Consider the following 21,689-nt stretch of genomic DNA (forward strand, 5'->3'; position numbering starts at 1 on the left):
ACCATGCTCCTGATTCAACTGCTTTGTTTAGATTTTTGCTTTTGATCGGTTCTTTTTATTGTAAATCCCATATTTGTCTAAACTCGTGCGCTCAGCCTCCATTTTACGTTTCAGCCCAGTGATGCAGGTCAGCAATAAAGCAATAAAACTGACACTAAAAACGGGTTTAGAAAAGGCAGGCTTTATTATTAAACCACTGCACAGAATTAAGTTTAGCCACAACCAAAAGACATTGCAACAAGGCAAGCAGCAGGAAAAGTGATCTCTCTGAAATGTTTTGTTTTAGCCACAGCTTCACAGGTGCAGCCAATGACACCAATTAAGATAATGAAGCCCGATCACTGCCATTATAAGGCCAGTACGTGCATAAAGTGATGTAAAAGCCTCATTTAAATTGCAGCGCAGAAGGAATGAACTAGTCTAATTGTGTTAAGTTAAACTTATCTTATAGTTTTTAAGTAAATTATTTAAACTACTTCCCAACATTTACATTATGCCTGGTATTATAAGCTTTGTGTCTACGATGCTCCAAATAGGTTTACTCTAGTTTGAAAGACAAATAAAGATAAATATTATGCGGGCAAAATTCGTCTAGCCTTTTCTTTTTAAAGATCAGTTTCTACAGTAAATTTGCCTGCTGAGTAATTGAAGCCTGTGGGGCATTTTTCTGTGCAGATGGTCTAAAATACTTAAAATATTTTATACGTAGTTTTTGCACCACTGTGGTTGTGTATATTTTAAGAATTTACAGCCTTGCAGCTGGACAGGGTTGTTTTTCAACAAAATGTTATTGCTTGTGTCTCTAAACATGACACTATTTTATAATCCTGTCATAATCTAGCTCATTTCTAACAGATTCAGCGTCTCGGATTTAGTCTAGTGGATTTAGTAAAGCATCTTGAATAAGATTAAATCAAATTGCCACTTTTCTGCTTCCATGTCTTTGATATTGATGATGATTGTTTTTCATTACATGAATCGCATCCGTTGTAATAAATTGTCAGTAACGCATCAGAGTCTGCAGTAAATGCTGCAAGGCAGCTTCACATGATATTTTGTTGCAACGGCACAGTTTATTTGATGCGATGAGATTGTACTTAAGACTTGCCATGGAATATCACTGCTGATGTATCAGTTACATTGCTTTTTACTGGTCAAGGTATGTAGTGCATTGGGGTTTGAGCCCTTTGGGCAGTGTTTAATAGGAAATGTGTTCAGTACGTTTGGCTTGTACACAGCAGTCTGTAAATGTAAGGGAGATATAAAAAAAAAAAAAAGAGGGTGGAAGATGGAGTGGAAACGAGTTATTGAGCAAACTTTACATACGTCAGCACTTCAAAAGTTTCCCCATTAATTCTTATCTAACATAACTTTTAAGAGAGGGTTGATTTGATCTTACTTTTTATTCTGCTTCTGCTGTAAATCATCTGAAGCTACATGCATGGCTTTTTGAAAACCGTAACTCACAGACAAGTAGATTCTGCAGTGGGGCTGCATGGTGATGTGGTGGTTATCACTGCCACCTCACAGGAAGAAGGTTCCTGGTTTGGATCTCAGCTGTGGTCTTTCTGTCTGAAGTTGGCATATTCTCCCTGTGCATGCATGAGTCCTCTTTGGTTACTTCTTCCCACAGTCCAAAAACATACATGTTAGGTTAATCCTGATTCTCAATTGACCCTACGAGTGAAAGTGCATTGCTGATAGTCTCTGTCCTGGCCTTGTGATGGACTGGAAACCTGTCCACGGGGTACACGATGAGAACTGGTATAGGCTCCACGTCCCCTGTGTCCCTGAATCAGATAAAGCAGGTGTACAAAATGACAGTTGTACAGCTTTTACTGCTGAATGAAATGTTGCTTTCTACACAATAATTGGTTGATATCTGGGAAAGTATTTTAGCCATTGCAAAACTTGAAGAATGAATCTAATTCACGAGCAGGGGTTGGCTGCTAGTAGCAATACTTGCATTATCTAGGGTTCTCTGCTAAAATTGTAAAATGAAGGCATACATCTGTCATACTAACAAACGAAACAAAATCTAAAATCTTTTTTTGTATATCAGTATTAAAATACTGTGTGGTTTTAATGACTACAGATGCGGTAGATGTACAGTTAATAGCATTTCAGGTTCTGCATTTTCTGGGATGTAGGAAGATGATTTCATCTTGGTGCTAAGTGACTAGGTTGATCTCTCAGGAAAAGTTTATTTCTTCTCTGAGCAAGAGTGCCACTAAAATGAAATGGCATGAGAATAATGCTCATCTTGTAAGTAACATTTACTCTCTCACTTGCTATGCAATATTGCTTTGTAAGAGTTGTTTTCGAATGCTGGTGAGGTTCAAAACCTATTCAAAGTATGTGCAGCGACAATATGAAAACTGTTGGATGTGCTATATAAAGAGGAAGGCTATCTAGCTGAGTAAGGGACAAAGTGTAAATCAAGGCCTTCAGCGAAAAGGGACCGTGAACTTTAAAGCTACGTTTTACAAGGCAGATTCCAAACTTTCTGTATGTTGGATAAATGACTGTCCTCAGCATTAGTAATAGGGCTGCGGAAGCAGAAACCTGGCCAGAAATATGATTTGTACCTCAGGCCCATTTCTCTGATGTTCCTGTTTGGAAATGCACAGGATATTAAACAGGACAAACCAAGGCTTTATGAGTCTTTTGATTTCCTGTGTATTCTCATAAAGGGATTTAATACAACGGCTCTATGTATCAAGTCTAGTTTTACCTTGTACAGTGTGACTACAATTCAGGATGAATTGTTTATGCTCAGTATGAGTTAAAAGTTTGGAGACACCCAGTCATTAATTTTGAATGAGTAGGTGCATCCAAACTTTGTGCTTTATAAATGAATGAATGAATATTACATTCATCTCCATCATCTTTTGTGTTTTCCCTATTCAGATTTCTTATCTTTTTTCTATCTTTCTGTCTTTCAGAGTCCCTGTCTGGAGCAGCTTTGTGTGCGGAGCCTAAACTGTGAGTGTGTGTACATCTTAATCTGCTCGTCCAAAAGCTGGCGGCACACCCTATATGTGTATTTGAGATGAGGAGAAACTAAGTGACTACCACAACCACTGAGATCAGAAAGCATCCTGTGCTGCAAGATGGATTAGAGCCCCACACCTCAGAAGATCAAAGGTACGAGAAGATGTTTTGTAATCAGCAGCCACTCACCTGTTCTCTTTAATGACGGCGTGGAGAGGGTGAAGGAGAGAGAGGAAATGATGAATGACAATGAGTTTAGGTGAAGGTCTTCCAGGCGTCTGTTAGCTGTAAGCTTGAAACACTGAGACCTGTCAGCTCCATGTGTCTGTAAGAGGGAATAAGGGAAGTGTAACGGTGTTGAAGAATACTGTCAGATTCAGCACTATGCAGGAAACGGTATTCCTGCATAACAGGATTTACCTCTACACTTTGAGTGCATTTGCACTCTTTACAGAAGAAGTTGCATCTTGTTCAAACCTTACGATTCGAGCACTTTGCAAACGTAGTCAAACAACACGCAGTGGTGGCAGCAGGGGAAGTAGCAGGTCAGCTGTGATACCTTTGCAAAGGTCCGGTTACAGGGGCCCAGTTTGAGAGTTCTTCTTGTCTAGCCCTCTTCCTCAGTATGTTTTACTCTCAGTTGTCTATAGGCTGATAATACAGAGCAAGCTAATTCTTGTTGCCAGCTGAAGACTTTTACTGTTGTGAACGTTGCACATTTTTCCCCAGATATAATTTCTAATCTCCCAAGTCATACGATGGTATTTAAATGTGAATTTCATACTTAGAACTTCCTTTAAGTTGCATTGAAATCTGTGAATCTAGCTTTCAAAAGAATAGCTATATTGTTTTAGGCTTTGAAAGTATTTTGCCTCAACAAGTTATTTTTTGTAAACCTTGCTGCCTTTGATTGAGTTCTACTTTTGTGAAAATCCAAAACCTGAAATATCTCAAGCTTGATTTGATGGAAATTCTAATGTAGTAATGCACAGATGTGAGTCCTGACTTTTTTATAATGCAACGTAGGTGCATTATCAGCTTTTAATACTGTCAAAACAGAGCTTTCCCATCACTGAAACACTGCAGAAAGAGAGAGAGAAATCTGCTTTTAACATCAGTGTTTTCTAGATTATGTTGAACTGTTTTATTGTGAACTACTGGAGGGTAGTTTCTTGGTTCAAGAGGTAAATTTGAGTAGAAAAATATTCGCAGTTTAAGCCATCAATTATAAACATAAGGACAGAACTCTGAATTGCCGCCCACATCTCCAACACAGGAAAACACACGTGTGCTTTTACTATGCTGATTAGTTGGCTGAATTACTCCCCTGATCTATAAATAAAGGCATTGGCAAAGGCAACAACCTCAGGCAGGTTCTCTGCAAGGTTGTTGAGAGTATTCTGGGAAATGAAAGTAGATGCTGAGTTAATTTGACACAGATGAGGCGTGGAAAAGAAGGATTTAACTAAAAGGTGAATGACTCTGACATCACAAAATAACACATCAAACACACCTCGTGCTGATATGCATAAATGTAGTGTTACAACAGCTTCTTGTGTCCTGAGGGGCTGAATTGAGTCTTGGTACCTAGTTTCAAAAATAAATTAGAAAAATAAAATAAAATAGACATATTGCTCTTAGTGACATAATGTTTCACCGAGCAACACAGCTGGCAAAAGAAAGTAGGCTTTTTTTTTCATCTTCACAAAATCTCTCTACAGCTCTAACTTGAACCAATAAAAACTGTGTGTTGGACTATAATTCAGTACTGTGTGCATGAAATGGGATTACTTTACTGAAATTTCTTTCGCTTTGAGGTTTTTGTCCATCCTTGTAAAATATTTTCATGAAACTGTTTTTTTTTTCTTTCATGGGTTCAACTTCAAAGTGTTTGTTACAAACAAAGCAGTTTTACTTTTAGGCACTTTGCCCCGTTGTCTACCTGACCATTTAAAGATGGCTAATTTTGGATTCCATGTCAAGTGTGTCGATGTTTCCGGGCTTGCTTTCATCTTTTTTTTTAACGTAATTGTAAGAGACCAAAATTCATCCTATATAGTCTTCTCGACAATGGGGACTGCAAATGAATACTGTCCTCCTCTCAAAGACATCCTTGTGGGTTGTTTAGGTAGAAACTACACATGATCACATTAAACTGATATCTGAGAGCCACTGCATGTAAAGTGTAAAAATCGCGTCCAATATGGTTATGTTTGTGAAGTAAAGAGAATGTATTTTGAAACTGAATGAAATAATATTACATTGAAATTAACAAAACACTTTATCAATCCCAAAGAGAAGTTACTATGTTGCATTATTTTTCTCCATCCATCCATCCATCCATCCATCCATCCATCCATCCATCCATCCATCCATCCATCCATCCATCCATCCATCCATCCATCCATCCATCCATCCATCCATCCATCCATCCACTTTCTATAAAATGGGGGAGGGGCAGGGTACACCCTGCACAGGCCCCCAGTGTGCTATCTATTAATTCAAATGATTGAAGTACCATCTGAAAAATATGCTTTAGCATCCCATTATTTTTACTTAGCATCTCATAATTATTGCTTAAAATCTTATTGTTAGAGTGTAACTATAGTGTAGTTTCTCATAATTGAATGAACTATCTAAGAGAGCACATTGTATATAATATAACCTATTCACTTTTCACTTTTTACTCCACCATCATTACAGGCAGGGTCTCTTTATGCCAGGACAAATGGTAAATAAAAGGTAAATTCAAACATTACAATAACATCAATGGGCCTATCTTTCTAGCCACTGGGAAGTGGGGGTGGCTTAAGCATTCAAAGCATCCATACATTCTACATCTAGCTCACCAGAGTAGCTGAATTTGTATTTGAATAAGTAGAATTAAGTAATCTAAACCCAATATGGTTGCTTTTAATTACATCAAATATTATAGGTAAAACTGAAAGACTTTGGCATCTCACAGAGTGATAAATGTCTGTCATTCACATGGTCTATGCTATACAAATATACATCTGGATATTATGGTGGGTTGCAGTGTATTTAACATTAAATTGCAATGTTTGGTATTTCTAGAGTTCAGGTATATCTGCAGCTTATGTTCCACACCAGGGCTCCTATATCAAGATGGCTTTCTCTTTTTGATTGCTTTCCAATGTGAACTCATTATTGTAGGCTCAGTCATTTAATTATGAGAGTCATAAATACAAGATAGTATCTCAGTTGATTGACTTAGAGGATCTTCTTTTTCCCTTACAGTTGTAGAAATATTTTCACCCTAACCAAGTAATGGGATTTTATTTCCTTAACTCAATTAGAAGTGAGGAAAATGTTTTTGTGAGTTATTGTCTTGTCATTTGTTGGTGTTGATAATTCATCTCACCAAGACGAATGGTTCAAAGCACTGTGCATAACTTCGCCATTCATACCTCCTTCTTCCCTCCTTATGAGTCCTTTGTGGCTAATCAAAGGAAACGCCTCAGAATTATCTGATATGCTTTCATGAATTGTAGTTCTTTCCTTCTGCTTCTAGCAGTGGTAGTTTGAAGAAGGCCGTCCTGGGTTGTTCTTAAGGGGCTGTATTAATGGTTTGGTGTAATTGTGTGGGGGATTTTTGGATCTTTGGCAGGAACTCTCCAAGAACTCCTTCCATTTTTGTCAAGATGTGCCTAAAAATCTAAACGCAGACCATAAAAGTAAAAACCCTCAGAATCTTGCTTCTCTTGTGCTAACTTTGCAGATACAGAATCAATAAAGTTTTTATAAATGGCGCTTTCAGTTTCTCTTTTCAGGACACAATGAATTCATACATGTGTTTTATCGACTGCGCTAAGCAAGCAAAAAAATTCCACACAGCGATGTACTGGTGACTTGAATGTAACTCTTTATTCTGCACACTGACAGCATTAAAGCAAACACACAATCTCAGCATGTGATGGCTTTACATCCTCTTCTCCCACCAGGGACACCTCTCTGCTTCCCCTGTGACCTCCCTTACATTTGTACTGTGTTTGATTTCTGAGAAAACCAACCCGTAGCTGCAGAAATAATATATTTTTAGATGAGAAAGGTCACAGACTGGACCCTGTAGCAACTGATGAAGTGTGACTGAGGTTTTCTATTTTTTGTAGAAGCTTTGTATATAGAGAATAGAAACTTTGTGATATAGACTCGTCTTGTACAGCCGCAGAACCTGCTGTGCTCTGTTAGATAGAAATGACAAAGTAGGGTTTAGAACAACAAAACGTTTGCTTTTAAAGAAATGTAATGTTGCTAGCGTATGGTAAAATCCATATTTTAGATAATCAGAGGGCAGATGTTAAAACATTGATTTCTTCACACTGATATCCATTTAGCCTTTCTTAAATAGATGGAAAACACTGTGAGTTTGAATGCATCACTGGTGGTCATGCACCAGATCGACACGGTCGTCACTCACAAAGAATGATGGATACCAGAAACTTTTCAATTATTATTACAAAAAAAATCCCTAAAAAAACACATACAAGTGCATATTCTCCTCAGAAAGTAAGACTTGGTGCTTAGCCCAAGTTATATTACTGACTTACGTGTGTTCTGGTGGCAGTAAGGAACAATTCATATTCATGTGCAGGATAAGTCACACTTCCTATTTTTAAAGCCACCTCAACGCCCCACAGGAGGCTCCAGTTTGCTGTGAACACAAAGGCCTGAACACAGTCTGCTGTAGAGACACCGAATTTCTCCAAGGCATCGGCGTCATGTGAAATATACTGGTGACAGAATTTGACTTTTTACTGGCTTTGGCTCACAAAAAGCGGTTGGAGAAAATGGTTGCGACTTGATTGCCTACATGTGCAGCCTCGCATAACATGCAATAATTGAATATCACTATTGTGCAGATGGTGCATTACGGCCTCTCAGCATGTATCAACCTTAGTATTCTCCAGTACCACTATATAAATCTGCTGCTCAGTCTTATTGGAAATGTTGATCTGGTTTGGTATGCCATGCCCATTAAACTAATCTTTACTGCAGAAAACTGTTCTTTACCTGCTTAGGAAAAACTACATGGCCCATATCTGATTAACTCAGCCTCTCTTTTCATATTTGGTTTTTGTGCCCTCTGGTGTGTAGAGATATGTGTGTTTGTGTGTATGTTTAATTAACTGTTTATATTTGTATGTTGATGGAACGCTGCCTCACTATGTGCCTGTCTATGTTGCCGTTGGGCCAGATGCCTTTTTCCTCCGTCCCTTCCCTGCTGCTCCTGAGGAGTAGAGATAAGGCCCCATGATGTTTGTCTGTCTGAGGCAGGCAGTTTCAGTGTATGTGAGGCAGAACCTGTTTAGAATGCCTATGTTAGAGTACCAGTCCAGCCTTAATGCCGTTTGGCATCTTTACGTGATTTTGGTTCCTAGCTAATCACTAATCAGAGGAACTCCTATTCATTTTTAGATACATAATCTTTAAATGTTCGATAAATGATTTTGTTAGTTTAGGAGCAATAAATAAGTAAACTATATTTGCATAACTCATGACTGAAGTTTAAATTTGTGAGATGCAGAAGACTAAAGACTTACAGGGAAGTTAATACAAGTACTGTGCTGAAAAACCCTATTTAAAAATTGCTTTGACAGTTTGAAAATGGCCACCTCCAGTTTTACCAATGTTCAATTTTTCCATGAAGTATTTCTTTTTTAGCATTCAACGAAACAAACAAAAAAAAAACTAACCATTTTTAAAATGATGATAAGATTTGTTTGTACGTTGCACTACACAGCACTAAGTTGCAATGCGTGGGACTACAGCTGTCTGTTTGTATTATGAAAGATACAATAAAAGCAACAGGTTTCACCAAAGCGTTCTTAGATCCGTCTGTGACTGTGTGCAGTTGCATGTGTGCCTTCTTATGTGTTTACCCTGAGATCAGCAGGCTCTGAGCTTTTACAGTCTGACATGTTCAGTGTAGGCTGCCTAATTAAACCTGCTCTGCCTCTGCAAAGAACATTTCAGAACTTTTCTTGGACTGAAAATTGCAATATCCCTCACTTTAAACACGGAAAGGCTGAAGAAGAAAGAAAAGCTGAGGTTGCTTGCACATCTGAAGAGGGGTATTCTTTTACAAACAAGTACAGAGCTCCTCCACGGAGAGTTTATTTTAAAGGGAGAGAGGATGAGACTTAAAGTGTAAAACGATATGTGTGCAACAGGAAAAGAAGGAAGACAAAGTAGAACATAACAAAGCACCCAGCTTCAGCACCCAGTTTGTACTGTTTAAACCTATTGCTGTTGGTTTATCCCTGCATCACGCCTAACTTTCTGTATCTTTAATGTAAACACATTTTTCCTCGTTGCTATGTTTGATTGATTTGTGTTTAATAACTATTATTTAAACAGTAGTTTCAATATTTACAGAGTCAACTAGGAAGATGCTGTGATTGTGGCCCAAGTGGCAGAATATGAATAGTTAATCGCCTTGCACTATTTGGTAGACAGGTTGTTCCACATGTCTGACAGCTCTACTGGAAAATTAAATCACAGCAGAAATACAGATGCACAACCAGGGCCACAGGACAAGGGATAATGCATGATTTACACACAGGGTGCTTGTCAAATATATTTGGAGAGGAGAGCAGTGAAGAGTTAAGAAGCAGGCTCTTAAAAGGTGAACTACAGCTTGTAAAAAGAGCTCAGACAGAATTGCACAGATTTGCAGCTGCTGAGAGTCACTGACTAACAGAATGACAAATAATCTATTTAAGAACATATCTGAAATAACTGCACAGTGTATATTTGCATTCCAAAGCTGTAGGACATACTTTACAACTGCTTATCTTCTTCAGGCAGAAACATTTCCACCATTTAGTATGCACGTCTTATTGTTGGAATATAAAAACCTGACTTACTACGTGGAAAGGTTGCTGTAATTAAGAGTTAGCTGCCTCAGACTCAATTGGATAACATGTGGATAAAGGCTGAGGTGCTTTTCTTTTTTTTTTTGTTATTTTTTTAAGCTATCAGCCAGTGAAGGCATTTGGTCCATGTGTCGCAGTCAGAAGTCACACAAATGTATAGAGCTGTGAGTAGCAATGCTCTATTATGGCTTGTACCAAAGCATGTTTTAAACAGTCTGTTTTTTTTTTTCATTTCTAATTTAATAATTTATTTAATTGTGAAACTACAGTGGGGGATGTAGAAAATGTCATTTTCATTGGAACACATGATGACAGAAACCGTTTTATCGCATTCATTTACACACAAATGATTTCATGGTAGGACCAAAAAGCATTTTTTAAAGATGTCCCTTTGAGGTTCGGACATTACTTACCTTGTTGTGCACATTATGTACCTTGTAGTTAGCAAGGAGTAGTGACTTTATGTCAGTATTATCAACTTTGGTTTAGTTTTATTTGTACATAATAGCACATAACTGGACATAGGGTAGGGGCATCCAAGCCTCTATAGGGTATCTCTACCACATGCACAACTGTTATTTATGAAATAACACAATAATTTATGCTATCTGGTCTTGGAAATGTATAAAAGATTTAGTGTCATACTCTGTGGCACAAACCTAATGTTGGAATTAATTGTTTTTTCCTCAGGTCACATTTCTTTAAATCTATGGCTATGCCTATTTATTGTTATACTGTAGGCTAGTGTACTTTGCTTAATGGAGTGTCTTCTACAGGTATAGATGTACAGGTTTCACCTGAACAGAGAGATGTTCAGTTGAAACAGAGAGTTGAACAGAGAGATGGAGGAGTTTCATAGAGAGGAGAGAAATTGAGAGAAGAAAAGTACGACCAAGTGGGAGAACAATTAAAGACTGTCCAGTATGAGGAACGAAAGAAGGGAATAGGGAGTCATTGGGGAGATAGTATTGAATAAAAAACTGCAAAAAAACAGACAAGATGAGAGCTGCAGGAGGGAGACATGATACCCTAGATTGCCACACTTGATGAACGAGAGTGGGAGTTTGATGAGTGAGTGCAGTTGACAAAGTCAACAGAGTATCTTCCAGGTCAGCACAAGACTGAAGAGCAGTGGTGGGAAGGGAAGTGGAGGCCACAGCTGGATCCAGCGATGTGTGGTGAAGAATGGTATAGTTTCAACTTTTGTGGGTACTCTCCAGTCCCTTTTTCAAATTTGGAAGGACCACCAGTCACAGTCACACTAAAACAGGCTGCTGTCACTACATAAGCTGACTGATAGATGAGATCACTTTGCCTGGTGTATCTAACGTTAATAAGGAAGACTTGGAACATGACTGCGTGCAGATATGAAGAATGTGTTGCTAAGAAAATAAAGCTACAGAACAGAAGAAACGTTCCATTGGCTTCTACCGAGAATTGACCCAGTAAAGCGGGTTAAAGGTTTTATTGATCTAAAACAGTGTCATTCTTGAATTTCCAAGTGGTACTTTGAGAGTTCTTTGTATAAATGAAACAATACTGTCCCTTTCCCACGAGGTTAAACTTGCTCATTTTCTTGCCAGAAAATTGCTACCCTGGTAAAGAACACCATCTGTACTTGTCAGCAGCAACACATTTCAGGGGAGGTTTTGGATTAGGAAATATCAGCACATTAGTTTGATAATTATCTGCCCGAGTAACACATTTTATAAAAGTACTCTTTATAACAGCCTGATTTATACAACAAGAACATTGTGAACAGGGGATTCCAGTCTGCTGTGCTCATTGCCTTGAGGGGAAGCTTCACACAGCGTAGAACACACAGACTAGTGAGAACTTTTGTCTTGTGTCTAAGTTTCTGTCATGCTTTAGATACATTCTGTTAAAGTCAGGGCCAAGCTAAAACTACCGTGGTACATCGGGAATTGGCACTCTAAAGGCACCTTATATGAATTAATATGATAAGTAACTTCTTATTCCATAGTGCTTAATTTGATGATACAAATGTGTCCCTCAAGTTACCTTTTCCAGCAATAGGAATATCATACAAACACACCAAGTTTTATTTCTGTTATTTACCTCTGTTAGTCATTTCAAGACTAAATGAATTACAATGCTGGCCTTTGGACCTAATTCTGTTACACATAAATTTTCCCCCTCGACAAATTAATAATTGAGGAATAAATTTGTGTCCAGCTTTTTCTCACTCCTTGTTGTAATGAATGGAGAGTTGGGATGAAAGAACACACTCAGGTGCCATATTTCCATTCCCACTGGGCTTTTAGTTTTCACCGAGCCGTGAACAGCTCTCCCGTGACAGCACAGGTAGAAAGCATCTGTGAATGGTTAGGGGACAATTTACTGTTGAATAACCCCGGTGTTTGCATGAGTGACAGCTCCTTATCAGAGCTCCCACCCGCTGATCAAAGTTGAAAGGGTTCAGAATGAATTAAAGACCAGCTAATTAAAATGTCCAGGGAACATGCCAGCCTTCATTTCATTTATCACCTCTAGCACAGTTTGGAAAGAGAGAGGCGAGGTGTCCGTAAAGCAAGAAATCACAATAAGTTGTACTGGATTTCAATTTATACCAGAAGATAGATTATTTTAACAGTCTCTCTGTGTGTTTGCTTCTATGATATCTTGTTTTAAAGGTCCCACCTGTATATGATTTTGTAAAGAGTTTGGCTAAAAAATCATATGAATGAAAACCAAGCACAGTAGATTTATAGAATGACGTCCCAGACAGAGTAATAAAGCATGTAATGTGACATCCATAAAAGGCCTATTGTGTTTTCTGCCTCCTCTCATTTTGTCTTTGTGGCATGGCCTTTTCAAATCTCTCATTTTCACAGCTTGCTGGAGAGCAGAGGCTCTGGGGATGGTGGTGTGTGTTTGCTTGTGTATGTGTATACTTGTGTATGGAGGATTAGAGAGGGTTTTTTGGGTGGTTTAGAGGTCACTCTTAGATCTACTCCATAGACTCCATCCTTTGACTAGGTTTTTCTGTCTGATGGGGTAGCACCAGAAAAATGTTGTCAGAAAAAAGGTTCCTCAGGGCACTGGTATAATGACATATGAAATATTTCGGTTTACTGTGGCATATATGCCTGCTCCCCCCCTCCAATTTATTGCAAAGTAATGCATTTTCAAAGGGATGTTTTGCTCTTGCTCTTACATCTTGTCAATGTCCAGAAAAAAATACAAATTGACTGTCATCCACTGTTTCTTATATTGAGACAAATCAGCAACTTATCTGTTAATTACTGAAAAACTAGTGATAGAAACTTAATGAAAAGATTGTTTTCCAACTCTGTAAAGTTAGAAAGAAAGTACGCTGACTTTCCATTTTAAGGTTATACACATGTAACATGTAGTCTCTACCAGCAAGACATGACATATTACATCTTGTCATCACCGATTCAACAAAGACAAAATGTTGAAATGGTGTGCGAAAGAATCTGGTTTCATAGAAACTAAGACGGTATGTAGCAGCCAGGTGCTGCTCATCAACTGCACCTGGTTAACTGCAGCTGTGATCACCTCTTTAAAAGCAGTTTGTTGTTCTGGAGCAGTGAGATAAGTGTTAGCAAATAGTCAAGGAGGAAATACATCAGCAGTGCTCTTAGAGCCGCCCATCAATTTGAAGGGGTTATAAGGTTGTTTCCAAACTATTTGAAGTCCATAATTCGGCAGTGCAAAATATTTCTCACAGGTGGAAAACAAATATTCAAGATGACTGACAATCTTCAAAGGAGTGAACTTCTTGTTAAATCTTTAAAAATTCATGACAGTACAATTGAATAAAATACTGAACCAGGCTTGTTCAAAAGAAAGTGTCTTATCTCTAAAAAGAACGAGACCACTTGACTTCAGTTTAAAAAGTTGCATCTTAAAGCACAAGGCCTCAAGAAAGATGTTCTTTGGGCAGACGAGATCAAAATGCAGATATTTGTAAATAATGCCTGTAATGACTAGTGTAATATGGCATGTGCTGTTGTTCAGCACATGCCATATTGTTGTTAAGATTTTATTTGCCAAATTCCAAGACCTTGTAAAAAACAGAAAATGCTGCTGTGTGAGTGATGTTGGAAGAAATGTTATTTAAAGCACAGAAATGAGAATAAATTACCACAAAAGATTTTGTCGAAGGTTTTAACAACCAAACAAAGCTCATATAGTGAAATACAAAATGGATGTTGGTCATATTATTGGTACTCATTGCTGATATTTGGTTGCAGGACATTTGTCAACAATGGCTGCCTATAAATGAAGCCATCTGGCTCTATCTGCTGGCAATTTCTGCTATTCTTTCAGTGCTTTTTTGCAGGAACTTTTGAAATGTCAGATTTCAGCTCTCTCCAAAGGTTTTAAATCAGATCCATGTCACGACTTATTTCTTTGCAGTCTTATTATGTGTTGACCCATTTCTATGTGCTGTTGGATGTGTGCTTTGGGTCAATGTTCCAAAACCCTTTTTTTTGTGGTGTCAAAAAATATATATATGTTTTTTGGTGCTTGGTAACACATTTCCACAGCATGATTAAACCGCCCCCGTGTTTCACTGTAAGTAGTTTTCTTTTTTGCTGATGTGCTTCATCCTTAGCCTTCATGCCTTCACATGCAGCCTGACTTTGTTCAGTGTGCAATGAATTGTATAAACTGAAACCACCTCTCCAGATTTCTTTAGACCTTAGAACTCTTTTGCTTTCTTGCATGTGGATTTTAAAATGTTCTTCCACGGCCTTGAAAGACTTCCCTTTCTGAGTTTTTGAGTAGTTTCTGAGCAATTTAACCCGGAAGCATCTGAGTGGGTTTATAAGAATGAAACTTTCTGATAAAAATGGTTGAATCATCCATTTTCTATAACTGCTAAATCGTATTCAGAGTTGCTGGGGGGATGCGGCTTATTCCAGCTATCATCAGGCGAGAGGCAGGCTGCACCCTGGACAGGTCGCCAGTCTATCACAGGGCCCACTCAGAGACAAAGGAGACAAACAGCCGTAGCTTAGAGATGCATTTGAAATCTTTTTGCAATTACCTTGCAACATCTGAAGTTGTATTTTCAGAACTCTCTCGTGTCTCTGAAAATAAAGCACAGTTATTTTGGTTTCTTTGCTTTTGTCTGGCGTACATATTTCTGTTTGTGTTTTCTATTTCTCGGTGTGAAACTTTTTTTTTTTCTTTTTTTCTTCTTCTTTTATAAAATATTTCTGTATAGACACAATTGCTTTGAATTGTTGAGAATATGAGCCAAAAGTGAATAGCTGCTCCAGCATTGAAAATAATTCCAGTGATACTAATGTATGGGAGGTGTGCGGACCTGCCACAGCAGTTTGTGTAATCATCTCAAAGTGTGTTCTCTCTCGCAGCAGAGTTTTTGTTGTGAAGGTGTCTGAGTCTGACTGACACTGAGAGCGAATCATCCTAATGAGATGCCATGTTGCTCTGTGGAAATGATTACCCCAGGAGGAGAGGCATTAGATTGATGAGGGCAATCTATGCCTCCTTCACTGAGATGCACATGCACTTCCACCACCAACAAGCCATTCAGACAGAGACAACTCTCCTTCTCAGCCCAAATGACCTGTAACATTTCCTAAGAGAGTTAAAAGGGAGAAAATATTGCACCACACCACCTTTGCCTCCAGTTACAAAATCAATTTAGGTATTGTGCTTCCTACAGGGCGTTTAATTTCTTTAAGTTATCAGTCACAGCTTCCCTCTGTACATGCTGATTACCATGGCAACCCAATAATACCCCAGACAACAGGGTTCAATCTGTATAGATCGTCACTCTCGTTATTTGGAGTGAATGAAAGGCTTGTTGTTTCCAGAACAAGCAAGGAATTTTAAATGTCGATTATAGACACGCCACATACCAATTAAACTGTGGTCCTTGCCTAAAATTTTAATGCTGAATAATCGATAACGGAGGTTATAGATGCAATAAGGGGTGATTGCTAAGTGTCCTATTTGTTACTGTTTGACCCAGCTTTCTCTGATTGCCTTCAAGGAACTCAGACAGTCATTAATCAAGACTTGGCTGATCACTTTAAGGTCAGCAGTGATCTGGGTGCGGGAGGCTTCTGGAGGTGAATGCAGCAGCAGTTTAATAGCTCTCATTGGCTCAGCCCTTAAAGCAACAGATAAGAACAGCAGTAATTATCGTTGTTGTTTGCTCCTTTGGCATATTTAACTGGTTGCAAAACAGTGGTTGTAGTCTGAAATTTCTTTTTTTTAGTTTTATATTTCAGCAAATTCGCAAATCTTTTTAAATCGATAATAAACAGTGGAGATGGATAGATGACGCTGTTTTTGCACAGACATTGTTCTCATAGATTATGGTAATGAGCCTGATAAATGTCAGCACCATTACGCCGAATATTTATCACGCCTCCGTTTTGCTGACAGAGGTAAAATGAGTGGTGGTTCAGTGGCAAACAAAGCACTTATTAAAGTGATAATAATAAGTAATTTCATTAGTGACCATGAGAGGCAGCTTAAGGTCCTACTGAACCAAAGCAGGGTCAGTCTCTGACATCTCCATCAATTTCTGTCTCAGTTTGCAGATCGTAGTTGTTGGACGTAGTTGTTGAATCAACTGACAATAGACGGCTTGGAGGGTAATTTTTTATAAATGTAATGGTAGACTGTGTAAATTAGACTGTTAGATTAATTCATGCACAACCTTTGCATAAGTCATGTATGTGTGAGCTTCATTCGCATTAACCCGCCAAGTGGCTCAGCACTGATCTTCCCACGTGTGAGGCAGATTGTGTAGGGTTTTGAGATAGCTGTCAGCCTTTTAGGGGTTCATTCTGGATACACTTCTGGGCTTACTCTCAGTGAAGTGAAGACAAAAGAACAGAGGGTAATCACTTAGATTTGAAAGCGAATAGAGTAACAGAGAAGCAGGATAAGAGGCAAGAGAAGTATGGATATGAGCCAAGAGGTGTGCTGAAGAAGTAGTGAATGAAGGAGCAGAACAGAATGACTGAAGTTGTCTTCCTGATTGAAATCTTGCAAAGCTCAGTTAATCAACTGTCAAACACACCGCTGGCAGAGTAGCAACAAAGCCATACTTTGTTGCTATCAGCAGTAATTTTGCTCATCTGTTAACGATGAACAAAATTATCCAGTCATGCTAGACTTTATTAAATGGAACAAATATCATTTATAATAAAAATTCCATCTGGCTCCATAACTTCAAAAACCGTTTATTCTATACAGTTATAAACAGCATGAAAAGGGCTGCAATCAACTTCTTTAAATCTACATGACTTGTTTGCACCAACAGTACAAACATATTTTTTTTATTAGAATCAGTTTTAATAGAGTCAATAAACATTGAAGATCTTTCTGCATGATTTAATCTCAGTGATGAGATGTGTAGAATACTCTTCTTTTTTTTTCTTTTTTTTAATCATCCAAACACAGTGAGTGCACCTTTAGGTTTACTGCAGCAACTTGCCATATGACAAGTTAAGTTTTTAAATTCTTTGTTTATTGCAGGAGCCTTTAATGCCCGAGTATGAAGTGGAAATCTGTTGTTTGTGAGGTGGATGTCTAAGCTGCATGTGTTTCTGTTCTGACTATAAAGGCTCTCATTTAACATCCAACGCAGGAGCGGATCCTCAGGGAGACAACAGAAGCCAAGGCTTAAATCTGGGATTTGATGCTTTTGCCCTCCTTTGAGTGCGTCAGCTATCTATTGATACTTCTTACAATACACAATAGACTGTCTTAAAACAGTCTCTTTTGAGTCTCTCTTAACTTTAAAATTCTTTATTTAAAAAATGTTATTTACTTGCAGTCTTATTTCTTCATATAAATTGAGTAGATAGATGGTTTCATTGTCTTAAAAAAGTTCCCTCTGACTGAACATCATATTTCATAATACCTTTGATTGCTTAAACTTAAAAAATCCAATCCTGGTTTTAATAGAAACTTCACGTTGGAAATTGTAAGGTCAGGTCACGCATCATGCCATAAATCTGTCAAGAACCTTATTTTTGTTAATGTTTGGTAAGAAAAATACATGAACACAGTGCTTTGGCATTAGTACTACTAAGCCACTTCTCTACATTTAGTGGTGCTTTCTATATATGTGTATTTCTTCATAAAAATAACTTAAAACATTGTCAGATGTCTGGACATTGATAAAAACAACGTGACAAAACATTTGAAAAAAATATATACTTAAATTATTATTGTATTTGTTTAATTGTATCTTTTAGTAAGCAGAAATTAAACTTTTCAGTTGTATTTCTCGTGCATGAGCAAGACTTACGCTAAGGAACGAGAGAACAGTTTTCAGTTATGGGATATTGGTGGGTTCTCCCACAACATTTATTCTTAATCTAATAAAAGTCAGGACTTTGGCTTCACCATCCTAAAACATTAACAAACTGGTTAAGACCGCTCTGGCTTAGATGTAGTGAAACATACCCAAACTATGATAAAGACATGTTCTACAGATGTTAAAAGGTTGTCGGTCTAAAATGTAATGCTCCACTTTCGTCACGTTGTGCACTCTTAAAAAAAATGGCAAAAACCACGTTGACAGTGTACGTTTTTGTGGTTTCCATAAGGATAAAAAGGCAATGCATTTTCCAACATGGTTGCATATTCACCATTATTTTGTAATCATGAGCAGTAAGATGAGTCAACGCTTGAGAGACATTTAGTTAATTAGAAGTTGCTCTAGGTTTCTTTTGAGATGAAAGCATTCGTCATCCTCAATGGATGCACTGTAATAATTTTGGTGACCCCTAACGTCTCCTCTAACTCCGATATGTGCTCAGAATTTATTCTAAAGAATTGCCACTTTATTTCTAAATGTTTGCAAAGCAAACTATATTCCCCTCTTGCCTGAACTTAGCTCTTTCAGATTGACCTAATGTGGTAGAAGTGGTAGAGTGATGCCTCTTAGATTTTCAACTGATAGTATGTTGAATTAAAGCCAAGAAGTGCTGCTCACAGAGTACTACAAATGGAGCAGCAGAGGAACAGTTTCTGTTCAGTGATAGATTAGGTAAAAAGTTCCAGGATTTCATGAATTTCTGCTGTTTACATCAGCTGCCCACTTTGTACATAATAGTTGATGGAAGCCTTTTCTCACCTGTTCTGAAATTGAATGAGTCAGTCTGAGATGTTGTGTGGTAAGTATTTTTATGTTCAAAAGTGAATGTTTTTTCAGAGGCGCGACTTCTCTTAAAAGTAGTTTTCAATTCCTCTCTGTATGTTTCCTGTCAAACAACACAGACACAATGTCCTTGAGCTCCAAAGTGTCTCAGGTAAACAGACGTAAGATATATCTCTGCATTCGACTCTGCATTTCCTCTTCCTCTTTTTGCCTTTCTCTCAGACACATCGGGTCTTTTTTTCCTATGTAAAGGCATGCACGCAGTGTTCTGTTTTCAAACTGTTATTTATAGAGAATACGTTTTCCCAAAAAGTTCTCCAGTATATTAAGCAGTGTTTAAAGTTTTCTGTGTCTATCTGAGCACAATATAAATTTGATATCCAGAAGCACCAAACCTACCAAAGGTTCACAGCTTTCCTAACTAAAAGCACCACGGTGAGTGTATTGATCAGTAAAATAATAAATAATATTGTATAATTGTATAATGCTAATCTATTACTGGTGATACCACCTTAGTGAAGTGATATTAGCAGTATCTGCCATTGACTTTGTTTTCAGAGTCAAGATAAACATGAAAGATTCGACCTCTCTGACCACAAATCTTCCAATCTTCTTGTGAGTTTCTCAGTTCATTTAATTCCACAGTTTCATTAATATTTATCACCTTTTCAGTTTTTAGTACAATATGAAAATTAGAGTGAGCTCATGTGCTCAAGAATAGTTAATTTGAAAGAAGGAAGGGGGTGGGGGGGGGGCTCGTGGAGACGGGGTGTGTATGGAGATCATTGCTCATGAAAACACATTTCGAATAAAGTTTAATTCATGAGATTCCAGGATGTGATGACACAGTCAGACACTTTCATTTTGGATGCTTGCTGGGAAAGCAGCATGCGCAGCCAGAGAACCAAAGGGGTTTTTGAAAAGATTGCCACTTCCATCCAATTTCCACAATTGTTTATTTGCATAGGAATAAAAAGAGAATCTAATCAGATTAAACAGCTGCATTAAAAAACGATGTTCACACATGAAAATTCAACAGACTGAAGGACGAACAAAAAGTCTGTGGCGGCAGATGCAGAAATTGCTTTACAGAGCTATGATAGTAGTAGAATAGATTGGGTTAGAATAAATTTACCTTGTTTTCTTTTTTAAACATTCAATGATATGTGGAGTGGTACTGGTACCTGCTTTTCCTAAAATAAATCTTTGTCACCAAAATACTACTTTATGGTGTGGAGGGGAGGACCCAGATGCAGAACTCAAAGCTAAAGATGATTTATTGACAAAAAGCAAGAACAAAAGATGCGGCTGAGCCGGATATCAAAAAGCTTAAAACTGTGGAGAAACAAAACAAGACTGTGGCTATGAATAAATAAACAAGACTATGAAACTATGAGGCAAAACCTGACCTGACAAATGTGGACATGAACCATGGAGAATGACATGAGGGAACCTGGAAACTAAATACTGTGGGGAGGTGATTAGTGATGGTGTGCAGCTGTGAACAGAAACAGGTGACGTGAGTGAAACTTAACGTGACAGAAGAAAAAACAGGACAAGAAATGAACCTAGAACCTGAAAACAAGACGAAACAAAACAAGACTCAAAACGTGACCGTGACAGACATGTGGCCAAGTCTATTAAAGCTGAAATAATAATATAACCACACAGGAAGTAATAGCCGAAAGAAATCCCAAATATTGTTGACTATTATAAAATCATATACGGCACACAGAATATTCAGCAGAGCTTTCACCACATGAAATGAAGGTAAATCTAAGTTAAGGGGATCCAATACAAAATATCCAATACAAATATTGACCGTGAATTCAAATCCCTTGTTAACCAGTTATTTTTTTCTGCACGATTTTAAATATGCAAGCTTTTCAATAACATCCTATATACAAATTAGTTTTGCAGGGTTCATATACTGTCTGTTTAAATGATGATATCTTGGGATTTAACATGCTTAATGGACATTTCCAATGAGCATTAGGTTTGCATTCAACAGAATTGATTTTGCGTTTTCAATTTATACCCAATAAAGAGGAAAAAAAAACAATTTGAATTATCTGCTTCCATACTGTATATAATTTATTCTACTATCTGAACTAGGTTCTCTCTTCTTTGAGTGAATTTCAGTCAGAATGAACGCTAAGGGCTCTGCGATGTGTGAGTATATGCATATATATATATAAAATACAGTCTGTAAAATACCATGGCGAATGGACATGTTGAGAAACAAACAGGGATATTCTCTCTGTGGCAAATAGACTTCATTCTCACTTACACTGAGCAACAGTGTCCATGCTGTGGCAAACAAACTGCCATCTTTCCATCTCTGTGTAATTGTACCCCTGGCTCTTTTTCACACAGGCCATATTTATCCTGGCTGCGTATCTCATCGATGCAGCACTATCCACAAGTCCCTCCTGCTCCCCTGACATGGCTCATTCCCCCACCAGTGTGAACGCCCCCCCCCCCCCATGGGGGATCTATCTCCTCCTACACACAAACATAATAGAAATATATAGACATGTACCACCATTGCTAGTAGCAGCAGCTACATTTACTTCATTTGTTACTTTAGAGCAGACTAGTTTCTGTATTTGGCGTGTATATTGCCAGTGATCTATAACAGGAAGAAGGTA

The 21,689-nt window shown here is 38.0% G+C and overlaps 1 protein-coding gene across 1 annotated transcript in view; it reads left to right on the top strand.

Annotated features, from left to right (window-relative positions):
* The first annotated feature begins 2,999 nt into the window (after window positions 1–2,999).
* grik4 (glutamate receptor, ionotropic, kainate 4) overlaps window positions 3,000–21,689 on the top strand; it is a 216,195-nt gene continuing 197,505 nt past the window's right edge. The window contains exon 1 of the mRNA XM_072392488.1: window positions 3,000–3,147. The gene's annotated coding sequence lies outside the window, so the exon portion shown is untranslated. The remainder of the gene's footprint in view (window positions 3,148–21,689) is intronic.

This window comes from Leuresthes tenuis, unplaced genomic scaffold, assembly GCF_036924035.1.
Source record: "Leuresthes tenuis unplaced genomic scaffold, fLeuTen1.0.hap1 SCAF_9, whole genome shotgun sequence".
NCBI lineage: Eukaryota > Metazoa > Chordata > Actinopteri > Atheriniformes > Atherinopsidae > Leuresthes > Leuresthes tenuis.